Genomic DNA, 18,030 nt, shown 5'->3' on the forward strand with positions numbered 1-18,030 from the left:
GAAAACCATTGTTCCAAAAAAGCTACTTGATAGCCTCTATAGTTCAGTGGTTAGAACACTGATCTCGTAAACCAGGAGTCGTAAGTTCAATCCTCACTACAGGCTCGTGTCGTTTAAAGTTGCTGCTGCGTAGCTGAGTGGTCAGGCACGCGGGTGCATTAAGTACACCTGCCTTGAGTGACACACACATTTTACAATTCCATGAGGACAAAATTCTCAGTAATAATTTTTTTTTGGGGGGGGGGGGTGAAGAAATGTTCAAATATGATGTAATTAATAGAAATTGATAAGTTTGAGTTTAGCCATAGTTAATTCTAGGTAAACGCCTGAAACTATAAAATTTCCCCGAGCATAGAAACAGTTTGCTCAACATGCGCAATACCTCGAATTTATTTCGAATTTTGAACTTTCCTTTGGATTTTGCACAACACGAATAGTTAAATAGTTACTATACTTGTGAGGTGACCACTTTAACATAGAACATACAGTATATCTTCCAGTTTAACAAACGAAAAAAAAAAAAAAAAAAAAAACAGCCAATACATGGAAGTCTGTAATAATTATTTTAAACAGAGCTCAAGGGTATATGTTGACTTTTAGCAACATTGACAGTGGTATCCCTTCCCGCCGATGCGAAGATTTTCATTTTTTAGAATAATTAATTTTAAATTTTATTTTCTTGCAATTCCTAACACTAAAGGGGGAGAAGACTCTCTGTTTTCTCCCCCTGGTTGAGGGGGAGAAGACAGACAGTGGTAATCAATGGACACTGTTCATCGTGGACTAATGTAATTAGTGGAGTCCCTCAGGGTTCAGTGTTGGGTCCATTATTGTTTTCCGTATTTATAAATAATATTGATGATGGTATATCATCATCAATAGTGCTCCTCATCCGCTAAGCGGATTGCTCTTTTGTGTTTGGAAAGGCGTTTTTCGAACCGTCTCCCAGTTTCCCCGATGTAGCAGCTAGTGCAGTCATGGCAAGAGATGCAGTAGACCAATCCGCTTTGTAGTAGGGTGGGGACAGGTGTTTTTACCTTAGAGATGAGGGATCGTAATTTTCTGCCTGGGAGTTGTATGCATTTTATCCCATGTGATTTTAAGATTCTACAAACCTGTTGCGATTGGTTTGGGTAGTATGCGATAAAGGCGCTCGTGGTTGAGTCATCAACTTGGATGTTCTGTTGGTCGCTGTGGCCGCATGTCTGTAGGTAACACCTGTGAAGGGTATTGATGGGATAGCCACACCTCGTAAGATCCGCGCACCGACTTTAGCAATTTCGGTGCGCCTCTCATTTACAGAGCTAGAGTGTGGCCAGGCACGAGTTAGCAAGGTTCGTGCAGTGGCAAGAAGATGGTTACGCGCATGTGCTGACCGGAAGTTGGTAAATTGGCCAGCACACATAGGTTTACGATGGACAGTTGTCTTCAAGCGCGTTCCCTCGCGCCGGATAAGGGTGTCTAAGTATGGTATGGTGTTGTCCGACTCTAGCTCGATCGTGAATTTTATGAAAGGTGACAGAGAATTGAGGTGGTCTAAGATTCGGTCACCTGAATTTCTGGGGATAACCACAAACACATCGTCCACATAGCGACACCAAAAGGCAATGGGATCTGGTACATTTGTAAATGCACGACCCTCTAATTCCTCCATCGCGATGTTTGCCGTGACCGAACTAACCGGGGAACCCATGGCTGTGCCGTGTACTTGTTAAATGGAGTCATTAAACATGATTGCACTGCCTGTTAAGCACAGTCTGAGGGCGGTGGAGATATCATCTGGTGTTAGCTTTGTTCTGCTGCCAAGGGTTTCGTCATTATCTAAGAGTTACTTTGCACATGTGATGGCAAGTTCTACTGGGATGGAGGTAAAAAGTGAAGCTACATCAAATGATGCCATAACTTGATCTTGTGAGATGGATATGGTTCGAATCCTTTCTATGAACTCACTACTGTTGGAGACGGTGTTGGTGGTCTTGCCTACAAGGGGTGAAAGGAGCCTCGAAACGATTTTGTATTGAACCTGAGAAACAAACAGTTATCTACAGAACAAGTAGACCTGTTGACTCTGGGTATGAAATTTGCTGTTCTCCCAAGAAACCCACCGATCACTGATATTGCCTTAGGCGTAGAAGCGTGTTTAACACGTTTCCCTGAAGATGTGGCAAACACAATTCGCCTAAAAATTGCAGCAATTTTACACCATGCTGCTCGCCCCGCTTCTTCCAATCTCAGCCACAAACAAATTTCTGCCCTTAAGACACTGAAACGAGACTCATCCATCGTCATCCTACCGGCAGATAAAGGACGTCGAACAGTCGTAATGAACCGCACAGATTACGAGACAAAAGCCTTGCTGCTCTTGCAGGACTCTTCTGTTTACCAACCCTTAACCGTTCTTCCCATCAAAGCCTTGGAACGATGGGAGTCGAAAGTGAACATCCTCGTCAACAATTGGCTCAAACAGAAGAAAATAACAGAATCAACACGTAATCACCTCCGTGACTCCGGCTGCCAGGTTCCACAATTCTACGGACTACCGAAAGTCCACAAAGAAGGCACACCGCTAAGACCCATTGTATCCTGTTGTGGCTCACCGAGTTACGAATTAGCTAAGTTTGTCTATTTTCCTATTATTAAACTTGTCACAATTTATTTTTGTATCCGTTTCGCTCTGAGCAACTGTAATTTAATAATAATAAAAACTGAATGAATATTTTGCATCTACATTCACACATTCAATGAGGGGGGGAACACCAGAAGTTTATCAAACTCTAATAGGGAGCAAAGTGATTTTGTAATAACTGAGAGCAAAGTGGAGGAGAAATTGTTGAAGTTAAACATAATGAAGGCTCCTGGGGTGGACAGGATCTATCCAGTTATATTAAAGGAGGCAGCAAAGGAAGTAAGCAAACACTTAGCCATAAGCCTAGCGGTTGTGTGAATTTCTCTCAAGAACTGTGTACGCAATTGAACAATGTATATCTCTTACAAGTTAATCAGTGGATGCGATGTCAAGATGAACTTGTGTTACAATTGCCAGGACTGTAGAAAGAAATGTAGTGAAGAGTAATGCAATTTATATGTCATATTTTCGTGTATATTTATTGTATATTTGTTGCCCTTTCTTGTATATTTTAGACATTCTTTTATTCACATTTTATGGTAATCCCCTGGCATTTTCTGCCGTGAAGGGAATTTGTCACTTACCAATGTAAACCTATATTTTAAATTTGGTACGACAAATAAAGATTTATTTATTTATAATTATGAGAGCTTCCTTGGACTCAGGGGGAGGTCTCCCATGGACTGGAGGTGTGCAGATGTATCACCAATTTACAAACGGGGTTTAAAAGGTGACACAAGTAACTATAGGCCTGTTAGTTTAACTTGTGTTTCGGGGAAAATAATGGATTCACTGGTTAAGGAAGCATTGCAGGAAAATCTAGACAAGACTGCAGTAATAGTTAAGACACAGCATGGGTTTGTTAAATGGAGGTCTTGTGTGACCAATATGATTGGATACTATCATTTGGTCACAAAGGAACTGATTGTCAAAAATAATTTTGATATCTTGGCTTTCAGGAAAGCTTTTGATACTGTTGCATATGGAAGACTGCTGTACAAATTGTAGCGGCATGGCATTAAGTGTAAGTTGGTACAATGGATAAAGGGATGGTTTAGTGAGAGACGACAGAGAGTAGTAATCAATGGACACTAATCTTCGTGTACAAATGTTATTAATGGGGTTTCCCAGGATTCGGTGCTGGGTCCATCGTTGTTTTGTGTATTCATCAGTGATTAATGTTCAAATTTGCAGATGATACAAAGGTTGGCAAGGTTGTTAACGACAGTAAAGACAGTATGCCACTCCAACTGGATCTAGACATGTTGGGCAAATGGACTGAGAAGAACATTGACAAATGCAAAGTACTGCGTTATGGGTAGTAATTAAACTTCAAATTTGGAAACGATTTCGTGTTTTTATTCGTTTATTATTGAAATGATTACTGGAAATAGCGGATGCGCATACTATATGTGTGTCCAGTTAATAAAAATATTCATTGCGTTGCATTATTGTTCACAAAATTTCATATAACTCTGTTCATTGTATATCTAGATTTAAATAGCTGGGGAGTGCCGCAGTGCGTATGGACGAGCCGACCCTGGTATACTGTGTGGGCTCATGCCTCGAAAATTTCCATTTCAGGAAGCTCACGTGTTCGGCCAGTTTACCAACTACGAGTCCGCTCTCTCCTGGACATCTATTGACCCCTGCTCGCGCTTTGTTTAGTCGGGTGTGTTCACATTCCAGTTCCATGTTAACAGAGTTACTGAAATTGCTAAAGTAAAGCATCTTAGACAACAGCATCTCCGATCCAGATAATTTTTGCAGAATATAAGTCAGTATTTCAAACCGATTTCCAGCCGTTCCACCCCGTGTAGTTAAAAGATGCCCTTATTTGAATTCACATGCCAACTTACGATGTCCTCTTATGCTTCTATTAGAATTCTAAGAAGTTTAAGAAATACACTTCTCCTCGTGGATAGCATAGTTTGTAGAATCGCTGTTCTCCCAACACCGGGTGGAAAAGATCTGAATTCGCGTCCTATCGATGACATGAGGAATTTTAATGGGCATTTTTCACGACGTAGTTGAGTTAGTTGATCTCAGGTGAGGATAGGGATAGTATAACTTTTCATTTAACGGAAGCTCTCGTTAAAGAATTATTTTATCTCATTCTAGTTTTTTTTACACTTGCATTTCTGTAGATTGTAAATTTCAGGAAATTACATATGAAGGAAAGTTGTTCCAGAAAACGGAAGATGAAAAGATAAAACGAGGAAGAAGAAAAGCTGGATCTTAGACAGTAAAAGGATGCTGACTAATTGAGGAGCGCGTTCTGACTGGTTCGAAGTAGAGTGGGGGGAATTGGAGATGTCAGTTCAGAAGAACAGTGCTTGTGGAAGTATCTATAGAAAAGGCATTTTCTATAGGGAGAGAGGATTCGTGGGCTCCACCTCAGTTGTGGGAACAATACGTATTCCATTTCCATTGTAAGGCGGATTTAATTAAGACTTGTGCAGAATGAGTAGTTGTTTAGAAGAAAAGTACGCCGAAAACGAAAGAGAAAACCCAGTTTTTTAGACACCGGAAGCAGTATTTGTGATGTGCCGATAAATATGTCAAAGAGAAAGATTAAAAGTTAGGGTAATCCCTAATAGAGGTATGTGATTTTGTCTAGAAATCGAGTGTCATCGAAAACAAGCATAGAGCGGCAGACTCCGTTTTGTGAGATATAAACAGAACTGGCTTTCAGAAGGATTGCAATTAACTAAGTTGTCTTTGCCCCACTGTGGAATTCCGTGGAGATCAGCATTTAAGAAATTGGTGGTGGATATTCGAGAAGTTGCAGCTGTTTGCGCACGGCAAGGTTTCTCAAACTGGAAGGTGGAATTCAATGTACTGTCATCAGCAGAACTATGGATAGGATTCCTAGTCAGTGGAAGAAGTTTATTAATATTCAAGAGGGGAAGAGTAAGAGGTAAATGTAATAATATGATAATTCGATGGGAGGGATTTGTCACCCATTGTAGGAACTTTTGGTTTTATTAGTATTTCTTTAATTTCTTCCTGTTCTCTTTCACAGTAACATTTGTTATGGGGAATTAAAACATGATTATATCGATAAAGCTATTAAATTGAACTTAGGGAAGACACGAATAATGAAATAAATACATCAAATTATTTATTGCTGTTAAGGGGGTTGTAGGTAAAGTAAGGTGCTGGTCTGGTCCTATGATCCAACCACCCCTATATCAAAACAAAAAAAATAAATAAATAATAAATAAATAAAAATAAACATAATAATAAGGTTAAATAGAGAAGAGAAAGACCAAAGCAACGTTCTCGTTCTTTGTGGGTGTACGTGTCCCTTTGAACGAGGAACCGTGCGTTCACTCGTGAGTGTTGTTTTGGTCTTTCTGTTTTCTATTCTTAATTTCAGTATTATGTTTATTTATTTTTTGATATTTGGGTGGTTGAGTTCTTATGAGCAAAATAGCATCATACCTACAACCCTCTTAACAGCATTAATGCCCCCTTCATTAATGTTATTTTCTCTTTATTAATATTTGCTGTTTTTTGCTTGTATGTAATTTTTTAATAATTTACGTGTAACTGAATTTATATTCATTATTTTAACATATTCATTAAATTATTTTCTTTGATTCCGTATTATTGCTAAGCAGTCCGTAAAAATCTTATTCTAATTCTTTCGAAAACTTGATCTTATATTCTTGTTTAATTTTTCTTATCTCCGCATTGATTCTGTTTCGAATTTCCGTATATTCTTGGTATATCTGTACATCCGTTTCATTTGATAAATGTTCCTGGAATGCTTTTGGTGTGATCTTAGCCAAGTCATCTTTTATTTTTTTCTGGTATCCATTTAATTTTTTTTATTCTGTTCACTTAATGTTTCCCAGGCTGCTCTATTTATACAAATTTCGCTCGTTTTCCATTTTCCTTCAAATTGACGGATTTTCATATTCTATTTCTTTTCTCTTAATCTTTTTCTGTGTAGATTCATAATACTGCAGTAATTGAATCTTGAATTTGTTTCGTTATTTTTTTTTTTTACTTTTTTTCAAAGCATTCTTAAATTTGAATGTTCCCACTACTGATTTTTGATCGTCTCCAATATCTACTCGTGGTATTTTTATATCTTTTTATATTTTTCCGGTTTTCTATTAGTAGTTATACAGGGTATTTCAAAAGTGATGGTCAATAATTTAAAGGTGAACTGTATATGCAAAAAAAGCCTAGTAAACATGGGCCCTTAAGTGAATCGTTTTCGAGATGTTGCACATTTCTAGTTGGGATCCACCACTGACTTGTTTGTTTAGGTTAGGTTATGCTCATTCTCTACGTTCCCCCCCTCTCAATGCTCTGAGACGTAGCAGGCATACTATTACTTATCAAAGGATTGTCAACATGGAAAGAGGTTACAGCAACGAAGAGTATATGGACATGCACTTCATGTATGGTAAAGCCAACAGCAGTGCATTAGAGGCTGCATGTTTGTACCAAGAAGCATTTCCCCGCCGAAGGCAGCCCAACAGGCACACATTCATCAAGAGACATCAACGCCTTAGAGAACATGGGTGCTTCGCACATGGAGTACGAGCAGGTAGGCCCAGAAGTATAACACCTGATGTTGAGGAAATGGTGTAAGAAAGAACATCTTGTAACATCTGTAAATTCCTGTGGTGTTGAAACCAAAAATTAAAAATGTATTATCTTATGTTTAATAAAACCACCCTTAGCAAAGGATTCACAGCTTTTTTGCTAAACTAGTGCTCCCATAGTCATTGGCGGATCTTAACAGAAAATGTGCATTATCTCGAAAACGGTTCATTTGCGGCCGGATGTTACTGGGACTTTTTGCTTATTTTAGTTTGTACTTTAAATTATTGACCATCATTTTTGAAACACCCTGTATAACCATTTACTGGTTTACTGCTTCTGTTATTTGTTCATGTTATGTTGTTCTTCACCTTCAAAAAAGTATTGTAATTGTTTTATCTATTCAGTTGCAATTAAGTTCAATCTGTACAAATTGTCATAATTGAGAAAAATTTTCCTCACATAAAGAGGCTAATGCGAATGAGAGAAGTTTTGTGAGAACACGGAAACGTCCCTAGTTCCAAGTGTACGAAAGATACTTTGCCTTTTCATACGCTTTTAGTCGAAAGCTAAAAAATTGCTCCTTCATACCTTTTGAAGTTGCTGCTCGTTTAATGGCATCCTAATATACAGCTCTAAACACCGAAAAACTTATAACACTTGTAAAGAATTTTTCGTTAGTTCCTCCTTGAACCTTATTTGAGTTATTGGTTATTGCAGAATTATAAGCGCATTAGCAGCTTAGACCATATTCTGAAGCCGATTTGCTTTTTTTGCTTGACGAAGAACCAGTTTCCGGGAGAATAAACCATGCTACCTTCGCCTGAGACCGACTAACTCAGCCATGTTGTGAAAAAGGCACAAAAAATTCCTAGCGTCGTTGACGGGATTCAGTGTGGGGGAGGAGACAGTGATTATACCAACTGTGCTAGTCACGAGGGCTCTTATTTGAGTATTTTAAAACTACATAAGTAATGCAGATCTGCGAAACTAAGAACACAGTTTCGGTTTTCTCAAAATTTCAGTTGTGCTGGCGTATCCTCAGACTCCTCTTGCGTATCTATAAAGGTACGCTTACCAACGATTGAGAGTTCCTAATCGGAGTGATGTTTGTATGGGAGATCGATCAGCTCGTCACTGGAGACTCTTACAAGTCCATTTCTGGCACATGTGTATCCCTATATAGTGAGAGTCTTCCCTTGAAACCAAGATATCTTTCAGCAAAATAACGCTCTGTGTCACAGGGTTGCAACAATGTTGATTTGATTATAGTAGCATTCCGACAAATTATCCGTCCCACCATGGCTGCTGAACATGTATGGAACTTCGTAGAACGAGCCGTTGAGTACCTGGATCCTGTACCATCGAATACCCGGACAATGCGGGATGCAGTGTGGTTATCATGCGTTCCCATACCTATGGATACCTTACAGCATTTCGTGGGACTATGCCGTTACGTATCGAGGCTGTGCTGCAAGCTGAAGCTGGCGCAAATTCAAAGCTCTCTCTCGGCGTTTATTTCACTTTAACGATATTTTTGTTCTGTGCTACTTAAAGAGGAAGAGTTTAATTTATAAACCAGCGAAATGCAGCGATTTTCTTCAAAGAGCATTCTGAATAATAATAATAATAATAATAATAATAATAATAATAATAATTTATTTATTCCTATTTTATGTTACACTTTTTTGGGAGATAACAGCAAAAAAGGGAGGGAGAACACAAGCCAATGGCTTTTTAGGGGGTGTTCCCTTAAAAAAAATGATGAATATACAAATATACAATTGAAAAATGTACAGTTCTAAAATTGTACAGGTAATGTTCAACAGGAAAGACATAAATAAATTTGAGTTTTTTTTTATACATTTCTTTACAGAAGACTTCAAAAAGCATCACTACTTATAACATCATTGTGAACATTTTTACAATTAAGTGAGGAGAGAAAAGGAAAATGATGAGATACATGCACAGAAATTTACAAACTATTTGCCAACTGCTTCCTTTAACATTTCTACATTATTTCCATGTTGGTGTTTATAAAATCCAGCAGTTGAGTAGAAGGTAATTTGAATCAGACATCCCTGATGATATGTTCAATTAGTAGTTTCTTGAATTGATTTAGTGAAGTGACATTTTTGATTTTTGCAGGAAGTTTGTTCCAGGTTTTAGCACCTCTGTATTTTATGCTTTTCTGACCTATGGCTTTTCTGAAAAGCGGAATCTTCAGGTTGGCTTCATTTCTCAGATTGTATGATATTTCTTCTTCGTCTGTGGTTATGAAAAAGGATCTGAAGAGAGGGGGAAAGTCTGCTGTTTTCATAGCATTGTAAACAAGGATCGCCTCGGCTTTCTGCAATAGCTGGTAGATGCTTAGGAGTCTCACTTCCTTGAGACTAATATAATAACAGTAATAAAAACAGTCATCTCATTTAATAATTTTCTATTTCGAAACAACACGCGGCGGAGAGGGAAGAGGGAGAATACTAATTCATACTCAAGTCACACTCAAAAATCTCAAAATCAGAGTGCTCCTAACTCTGTCAAATCGAAACTCGGATAATCACCACAAGATACGAAGGGACCGTATGTGATATCGTGCTAATTCAGCACAATATCACATTGAAAAATAATATAGAAACAGTAATACACTCGTGCACACAACCTAACGACTGTGCCCGGGACAATGTAAATGTAACTGCAGATGAGTGAAAATAGAAAATTTCACGAAACGGGATGGGCATTATTAAGATATCGGTAGTTTTAACAATGAAGTGTGTGCATGATGTTATCGATGCGTGTGATGAACAGAAACGATTCATCACAGGCTTCGGTACCTTCCGATCCATTCCGAGCACTGCGTCTGCACAGTGGAAGAGTTTAAGCAACAAGTATGCTCAAAGGGATCATGCAGAAATTTTGAAGTGAATTCTGGCAGATTGACCGACAGTTTTTAATCTGCTTCGTGTGTAAGTTTTTTTTTACGTAATGCCATCCTTTTTCAATTTTTTTATACTTCCGGGATGAATTGCGCGTAACATATCTATTATATGACCCGCATATAGCATTGTACAACAGTATTTCTTAATTCACGAATAATATCCAAAATTTGTTATAACTGCGGTATTATAAAGCTGAGAGAATTTAAAATGGTCGAGTTTTAAATTCTTTTTACAATTTAGTTAACCTTGGGGTCCGCGCGAAAATTTTAAGCTATTTGTGGGGGGTCTTGGATTGCTGAAATCTGATATAGAGTATACGAACATATTTCAGTTAAATAACTACGATATTTAACTGAAATAACGAAAACTGCAGGTATACTGTATACCAGAAATGAAATTTATTATTTGTTGTTACGTTAAAGAATCACGTTAAATCTTCCGAACACACATAAATTAATAAAAGAAGTATACCTCCTCGCTATAAAACAACAACTCCAATTATATTGAAATTCATTAAAATCTTAAGCAGGAATACTAAATTAACATCAGTAGTTCCGCAAATGTAATTGAGTAATGCAAGCCCGAATGTACAGGCTGTACGCGGTTATCAGTATTTTCGCGAACTTTTTAGCTGTGTACAAGACTTGTGTCGCGTGCCAGATGTCGCTGCAGTTTCGTCTGCTCAGATCAGTGCATTTAGCAAAGCAGCGTCGAAAAGGATTATGATTGCCATAAATGTGATCATATTGGATAAATATGATTGGCATCGTTTTGTAGTTCGACCTTCGTTATTTCATTTGTAGGCCTCAACACGAGCATTGTAAGTTATCATTCTTCAGCGTCGCTCACTGAACCTGATAGAGGGAAATTTATTCAGTCAAGTAAAAGCGAGAGAGAGGGACCGTTCGAGGAGGAAACCATATGTTGTGTGACGCAGCTTCACTCGTGGAATATGGCGGGTGGCAGCACACTTGCCTGTAATGATAGAACGACAGAAAGGTAAGCGAATATTACTTTCATAAAGGTCGGCGAAGTTGAGTTGAATTATTTGTTATTGTAACCATCATATACGCACAATTTGAAGTTTTTGTAACGAATTTGATCGCAGTGTTTAAGGAGAGTGGAATGTCGCATTACAGAGATCAATCTCTGAGTGGCACCTGACATTTGCCGAGTACTACATTAGACAGAGTTTCGCCTTTTGGGGTACGGTTTTACTTCCATCGTTATTTTGTTTGATAGTAAGTGTTCATTCATCATTCGATTTCAGAAGATTAAATGTGCTGAAATCATATATTTTGCTTTTTTTAAACAAAGGTGTGAATGTCGAATTCGCTAACACCTGTAAGTAGGTCACATCCTATCTTAAAATATTTTGCAACGAGTAACATGAAAAATGTTACGTCATTTGCTGAGCTCTCGCGCAGATGTTTACTTACACTTACGAAATATGTAACTAAAATTAATTTTGGCGGATGTGGATTCTGTTCAGTTGGGTAATCAGTCGGATTCGGCCGAGACAAGTATGGCTTCAAATGGTTCACAGCTTGCGAACCTCAAAATTGTTTATCCAATGTTCAGTGCCAGTGTGGAGACCAGTTTCTTTTGGTAAGATGTGATTTGTAAAAAGCCCACCTATTGATATGAGAATAGTGCGTGCACACTAACAGTTAGTATAAGACACTCGTACGTGAGTGTACACTCAATTCAAGTTTGCTAGTTAAACAAGCTTCATGATTACAGTACTTAAATTGGGATTTTTAATGGAATTTAGTTAGCTATTTATGTTTTAATAAGTGAGAAACTTATGGTCACGTAAATCAATAACTGTGTGAAAATAAGCTCTGTAATGTACTGACTGATCTATTTACTTTTTATATATTTCCGGTGTACTCGAACACCCCTTACACATAATGCAGTTGTTAATGTTCGTTTTCATCATCGAGACAATATTTTTAATTTTATTTCAAAAAGTTTTTAAACAATAAACTTTTTGATTTTAAATTAATTCTAATATAAACTTTTTCGTAAACAACATTGCTTTGATCTGCTATGAAGGCAAAGAGAGTGTACTACCTACTGGTATATCACATTTCGAATATAAACAACATTACGAGCACACTAAACTCATTTAATACAAATGAAGTCGAATCGTATTTCTGCATTATTAAGCATACAGTAATAAGAATTTAATTTTCTTGCGAATTATTACCTCTTGATTTTAAGATTGACTTATTCTTTGGTTATATGCAGTGTGAGTTACTGTTTGTTTTCCAGTTCGCTTCGTAGCAGAATTGAAAAGAAGTAGTTTCTCTCGATAAAAATTCGGACCGAATAATTACTTTTTCTCAAATTATTCGTGGCGCCATGGATGTTGTAGCAGTCATCATTGTAATATTTATTAGTAGTGAATGCAATAGAGCTATTTAATTAATTAAACATGCATCGCCGTAACGGAATAAAATAAATCCATACGGTTTCCATTCTCTGTAATATAATTTTTCCGGGGAATTTTGGAGTGAAATAATTTCCGTTTACGTTGAACTGAAACTGTGTAGCTCAATTAAATGGATTTTTTTTTTTTTTAAAACCAAGCACTACCTTGAAATGTAGCTCGAATAAAATTTTCGCGATAAATAAATGTTTGCTCTTTTAAATCTTGTTTACGTGCTCGAGACCTCCACCAGAAACCCTTTTTTTTCTGCTAAGATAATTAGTGAATTTTTTTTTATACTGTAGTACTTTAACATTAAAACCAACCTAAACATTCGCTTTTTTACGAGATTTCACTCAAGTTATGCACCACTATATATCTCAAAGAGGAAAATATACTTCCAGCGGGATATCTTGAAAATTTTGTACTTATTAACGAATTTTTGTTTAATATTTTGTTCATGAATGAATGAATATTACAAAATGAATATTTTGTAATATTCATTCGACGCCGTTTTAGGCGTTGTATACCCAGCTGCTCTGCACGTTTGCCACACATGGAAGCTACATTTAAAGGGAATTTGACACAGCGTGATGCCTATCCGTGAGGTGTAAGGTCTATACAAACTAGTTTGTTTACGAATGGCAGTCACTACTAATAAATATTATTTTTAATATTTATATTAAATTATATATAAGCAGCTTTAATTTTAATTATCACGTCCTTTAGTTTTCAAATAAAAGCCAGAGCAGTTTAGTTAATATAATAAAAGTTAATTATGAAGTTTGTAATTTTTGAAAACGAGTTTGCATAACAACAACACTCTTTTAGGCAAACACTGTACTTTTGGTGAACTTATCGAAGTCAAGCATAACCTACTTGATTTGAAACCTGGTCGTGAACAGAATTGATTTTTTTACACAACACGATGGTTGTAGAAGCAAAAATCACTCTGTTCGAATGTCGCCGTTTATTATTTGCCATTGTACTCGTTGGGCACAACCTCTTTCTATACATAGCTGTGTGCAAACTGGGCTTTTGACAAGAGGTGCAGAGCATTCGATGTAGCCTAAGGCTTTTGAACTGAACTTAATTCTGTCTCTTTGTGATATCTGATGCAGCCTCAAAGACTGTTAGTGCGAAAAAGTTCATTTTATCATTTGTGGTATAATGCGTGATTTTTGTTAATCCGCCGGTGTATTAACGGTCCGCGTTATTTTCGTGTCGAGCGGTACCTTCTTATGTCAAATTTCAGGTTTATTACAGGCGGAGGAAATTGAGTTTACTAAGAGTAGATTCGTCAGCGTAGAAGACGGAAAACAATCAATATATCATGTTGTCGTTCTACATTTTTGCTTGTGTTTAGTTTTTACATTTTATAGAAACGTTCGTAACATCCACGATAAATTGGTTTCTTTTTGTTAATATTTTAGTCACGAATGAGTTTGATGACCTGAACGTCAGTCTGTACCGGAACTTTTGTTCTCAACATGGGATATAATCAGTGGTGGAATTCAAATAATTTAACAACCGGTTCGCTGCCCTAATGACCTTTATAAGTATAAAAAAAAACTATATACCGAAAGGTAGTTTATTATTTCATGCAGTTAATACTTAAATAAGAACAATAAAAGAGGTCCACAAAATTAGATTATGTTACAAGAAAGAGTTTTTTTTAAAATATTAATGAAAATATATTAAATAATACCTGATTAAATAAAAAACAATAAAACTGTTATTTAAGGTATTTCCATATTGCTTCTTGATTGGCGTCCTCACTTGCAATTTTCTTCGCATTTATCCGAGCATCATCGGCCGAGTGATTTATCCTTAACCATCTTTTCACTGTAGGAGTAGGATCCCATTCCTTTAGAGGTAGGCCGATTAGACATAATAATCATTATGTTTGATATATTAGAAACAGTTAGGCGACTTCTCTATTCTGAACATATTATGTTCATCTTTGAAAAACCTCTTTCCGCTTCTGCTGAACTTACAGCAATTGTTATGACAATATTTTTAGCTCTTTGAACACTTTCAGGAATTGCATAATTCTGGGAATTTTTTAAAACGTTTTCTACGAAATCTCGATAATCATTAATATCAATTTGGTAATTAAAAATGTTATTAAATACGAGAAATTATTCTTCAGCTACTTTCCACGGAACTAGAACTTCGTAGTAGTTGCACGTGATGCAAAAAAGCAAGTGTATGAGCTTATGCAGCATCACCCAAAAAAAAAAAAAAAAAAAAAATCGCACCATTCCCTCCAAATGCATGGCCAGTTCCTCCTTAAATTTATTTAACCTATCAACTTCCACAACGACAGATGGAAGTTTATTCCAGCAATTAACCCCTCTGGCTAAAGGCAAATTTCCACACATCTATTCTACATCTGTCTTTTCTTAATTTGAATTTATGCCCCCTTAGGTTCGTAATCTGAACAAGTGGAAGGATCCCATCAGAATTCAGCATGCTCTCAACCCATTCAAGGCCTTATACGCCTCAGTCAGATCACCGCACAGGTGCCTAGTCTCCAGCCACTGCAGAGATTTGCGGAAATTTGCAGAACTTAAGCCTCTCTTGGTAAGAGGATCCCTTCATTCCCCTCGCCAATCTTCTTGCCCTTCTCTCTACACGCTCAAGCAAATCTACATCCTTCCTAAAATGAGGCCTCCAAACCTGTACGCAGTACACAAGGCGTGGCCTGACCATTGCCTTATACAGAGGGACAATCACCTCCTTTTCTCTGCTAGCAAAATTTCTATATATCATTGACAAAACCCCATAACATGCCCTGTCAGCCTGTCTGCATTGCTCAGAAAACTTCATATCTGACTGCACAATTACTCCCAGGTCTTTTTCATTTTCTACCACCTTAAGTGTAGTACCACACAGTTGGTACGTTTCTCTGGAGTTACTTCTACCCATATGCAGTACTTTGCATTTGTCAAGGTTAAATTTCAGTTGCCACTTCTTAGCCCATCTGCCCAAATTATCTAGATCCTGTTGCAGTAGCACACTGCCATTACTGTCATTAACAACCCTGCCAACCTTTGCATCATCTGCCAACTTCGACACTAAGCCTGATATACCTTCATCAATATCATTGATAAATATACAAAACAACAGAGGACCCAACACCGAACCCTGTGGGACCCCACTAATAACATTAGTCCACGAAGAGCAGCACCCATTAATAACCACTCTCTGTCTTCTCCCACTGAACCATCCTTTTATCCATTGTAGCAACTTACCCTTAATACCATTCTGCTCCAATTTGTACAATAGTCTTACATGCGCAACAGTGTTAAAAGCTTTCCTGAAATCCAAATATATATCAAAATTATTTTTTGCATCCAGTTCCTTTGTAACCACATCATAATATCCTATCAAATTTGTCAGACAAGACTTTCCCTTAACAAACCCATGCTGTGTCTGAATTATTGCTGCAGTCTTGTCTAGATGATCCTGCAATGCATCTTTAACCAGTGACTCCATTATTTTACCCGGAACAGAAGTTAAACTAACAAGTCTGTAATTACTCGTGTCACCCTTCGATCCCCCTTTGTGAATTGGGGATACATTTGCACATCTCCAGTCTGTGGGGACCTCCCCGAGTCCAAGGATACTCCCAAAATTATGGCTAAGGATTTGCTTAGTTGCTTTGCCGCATCCTTTAATATAACTGGATAGATCCCATCCACCCCAGGTGCCTTTCTTATGTTTAACTTCGACAATTTCTCCTCCACTTTCCTCTCAGTTATTACAAAATCATTAAGCACCCTGCTACAATTTGATAACCTGCCATTTTCAAACCTTAATAACTCCTGTGTGAATGTAGATGCAAAATACTTATTCTGTTTGTTTGCTATCTGATATCTTCTTCAATATTCCAGTAATGTGGCACCAAAAAATTAAGAAATTGTAATTTATTCCTATCTTGAAATTGGCTACAACTTGCTTTTAAATGTTCACAATCCATTAGTCTTGTTTTTCAAATTCGTTACGATGTTTTCTAAATGTCTTTCCCGATAAAGCCCGACAAATCGATGATTTTCTACATATTTTATATTTTTGAAGGTTTCTGAAGTATTCATCAACGTTTTTTTCTTATGGACCCTTTTCCTTTCCAAGCGTTTGAAATGCTTTAATAGATCTCATCACGAGTTTTTCAGCCCTTATTATGTCTATATCGCACAGAGAATGAATACAATTGAACTGTGGTGTGCTTTTAAAACATTAATCACAGATGCCTTGAATGCGTATTTACCATTAAAAAAATACTCCACGAGGAGGGTTCCAAGTTGGATGAATAGTGAAGTTGCCACCTTACTTGAGCAGAAAAAGGTGGCATGAAAAGGTTACAGAGCAATAAAAAGTACTGAAGCCTATAACAGCTACAAGATGATCTGTAATAGAGCCACAGAAACGGTTCGACAGGCAAAAGCAGTTTATGAAAAATCGCTAGCAAACAAGGCAAAGAGGGGGGGGGATAAGGAATTCTTCACATATATAAATGTCAAGAAGAGCAGGACAAACCAGATCAGACCTTTACATAAGGGAAAGGGGATAGTATTAAATACACTAGCTGCCGTTGCAGATGAACTCAATAGTTATTTTGCATCGATATTTACAAATGAAAAACTTTTTGTGGCAATGGAAAATTGTGGGGGCGAAGCTGAAAAATATGCAATTAATGATATTGAAATTTCGCAAGATTATTTAATGAAAAAACTTTCAAGTCTACAGGCCAGTAAGGCTCCTGGAGTTTATGGAATATACCCTATAATCTTAAGGGAGGCGGCAAGTGAGTGCATTGAACCATTGAGGCTAATTATGCAAGCATAACTAGACTCTGGGGAGATTCCGTTGGATTGGAAAAGTGCCAATGTATCTCCCATACATAAGAGTGAAGTGGGAAATTATCGACCTATCAGTCTGACTTCAGTGGTAGGGAAAATCATGGAGGCAATGATCAAGGGTGGAATTCAGGATCATTTGGATCGAAGTGAAATTCTCAAAGATACTCAGCATGGTTGGTTATCTATTTTGAAAGGGTCACTCACGAGCTGGATTTAGGGAATAATTTCGACATTGTTTATTTAGATTTCAGCAAAGCTTTTGACTCAGTCCCACGTGAGCGGTTGCTTTATAAGCTGGAACAGGTTGGAATCACTGGGAAAATCTTTAGATGGATAGCAGAATGGCTTCAGGGCAGGAGGCAGAGGGTTGTGATAAATATCTATTCCTCGGATTGGGTTGATGTAAAAAGTGGGGTTCCCTAAGGATCAGTATTAGGACCACTGCTGTTTTTAATTTTCATAAACAACATCGATGAAGGGATAGAGGGCGTGATGTCTAAATTTGCAGATGTTAAAATTGGTAGAGTAGTTAATGGTCACTGTCAAGCTGCGCTTCTTCAGAGAGGGACCTAGATAGACTTCAGGAATGGTCAGAAAAATGGC

General features: G+C 37.4%; 1 protein-coding gene across 1 annotated transcript in view; it reads left to right on the forward strand.

Annotated features, from left to right (window-relative positions):
- The first annotated feature begins 10,810 nt into the window (after positions 1 to 10,810).
- LOC150081157 (synaptic vesicle glycoprotein 2C-like) overlaps positions 10,811 to 18,030 on the forward strand; it is a 218,364-nt gene continuing 211,144 nt past the window's right edge. Inside the window, exon 1 of the mRNA XM_090382062.1 lies at positions 10,811 to 11,127. The gene's annotated coding sequence lies outside the window, so the exon portion shown is untranslated. The remainder of the gene's footprint in view (positions 11,128 to 18,030) is intronic.

This window comes from Mastigoproctus giganteus, chromosome 9 (assembly GCF_048544385.1).
Source record: "Mastigoproctus giganteus isolate SK-2022 chromosome 9, ASM4854438v1, whole genome shotgun sequence".
Lineage (NCBI taxonomy): Eukaryota > Metazoa > Arthropoda > Arachnida > Uropygi > Thelyphonidae > Mastigoproctus > Mastigoproctus giganteus.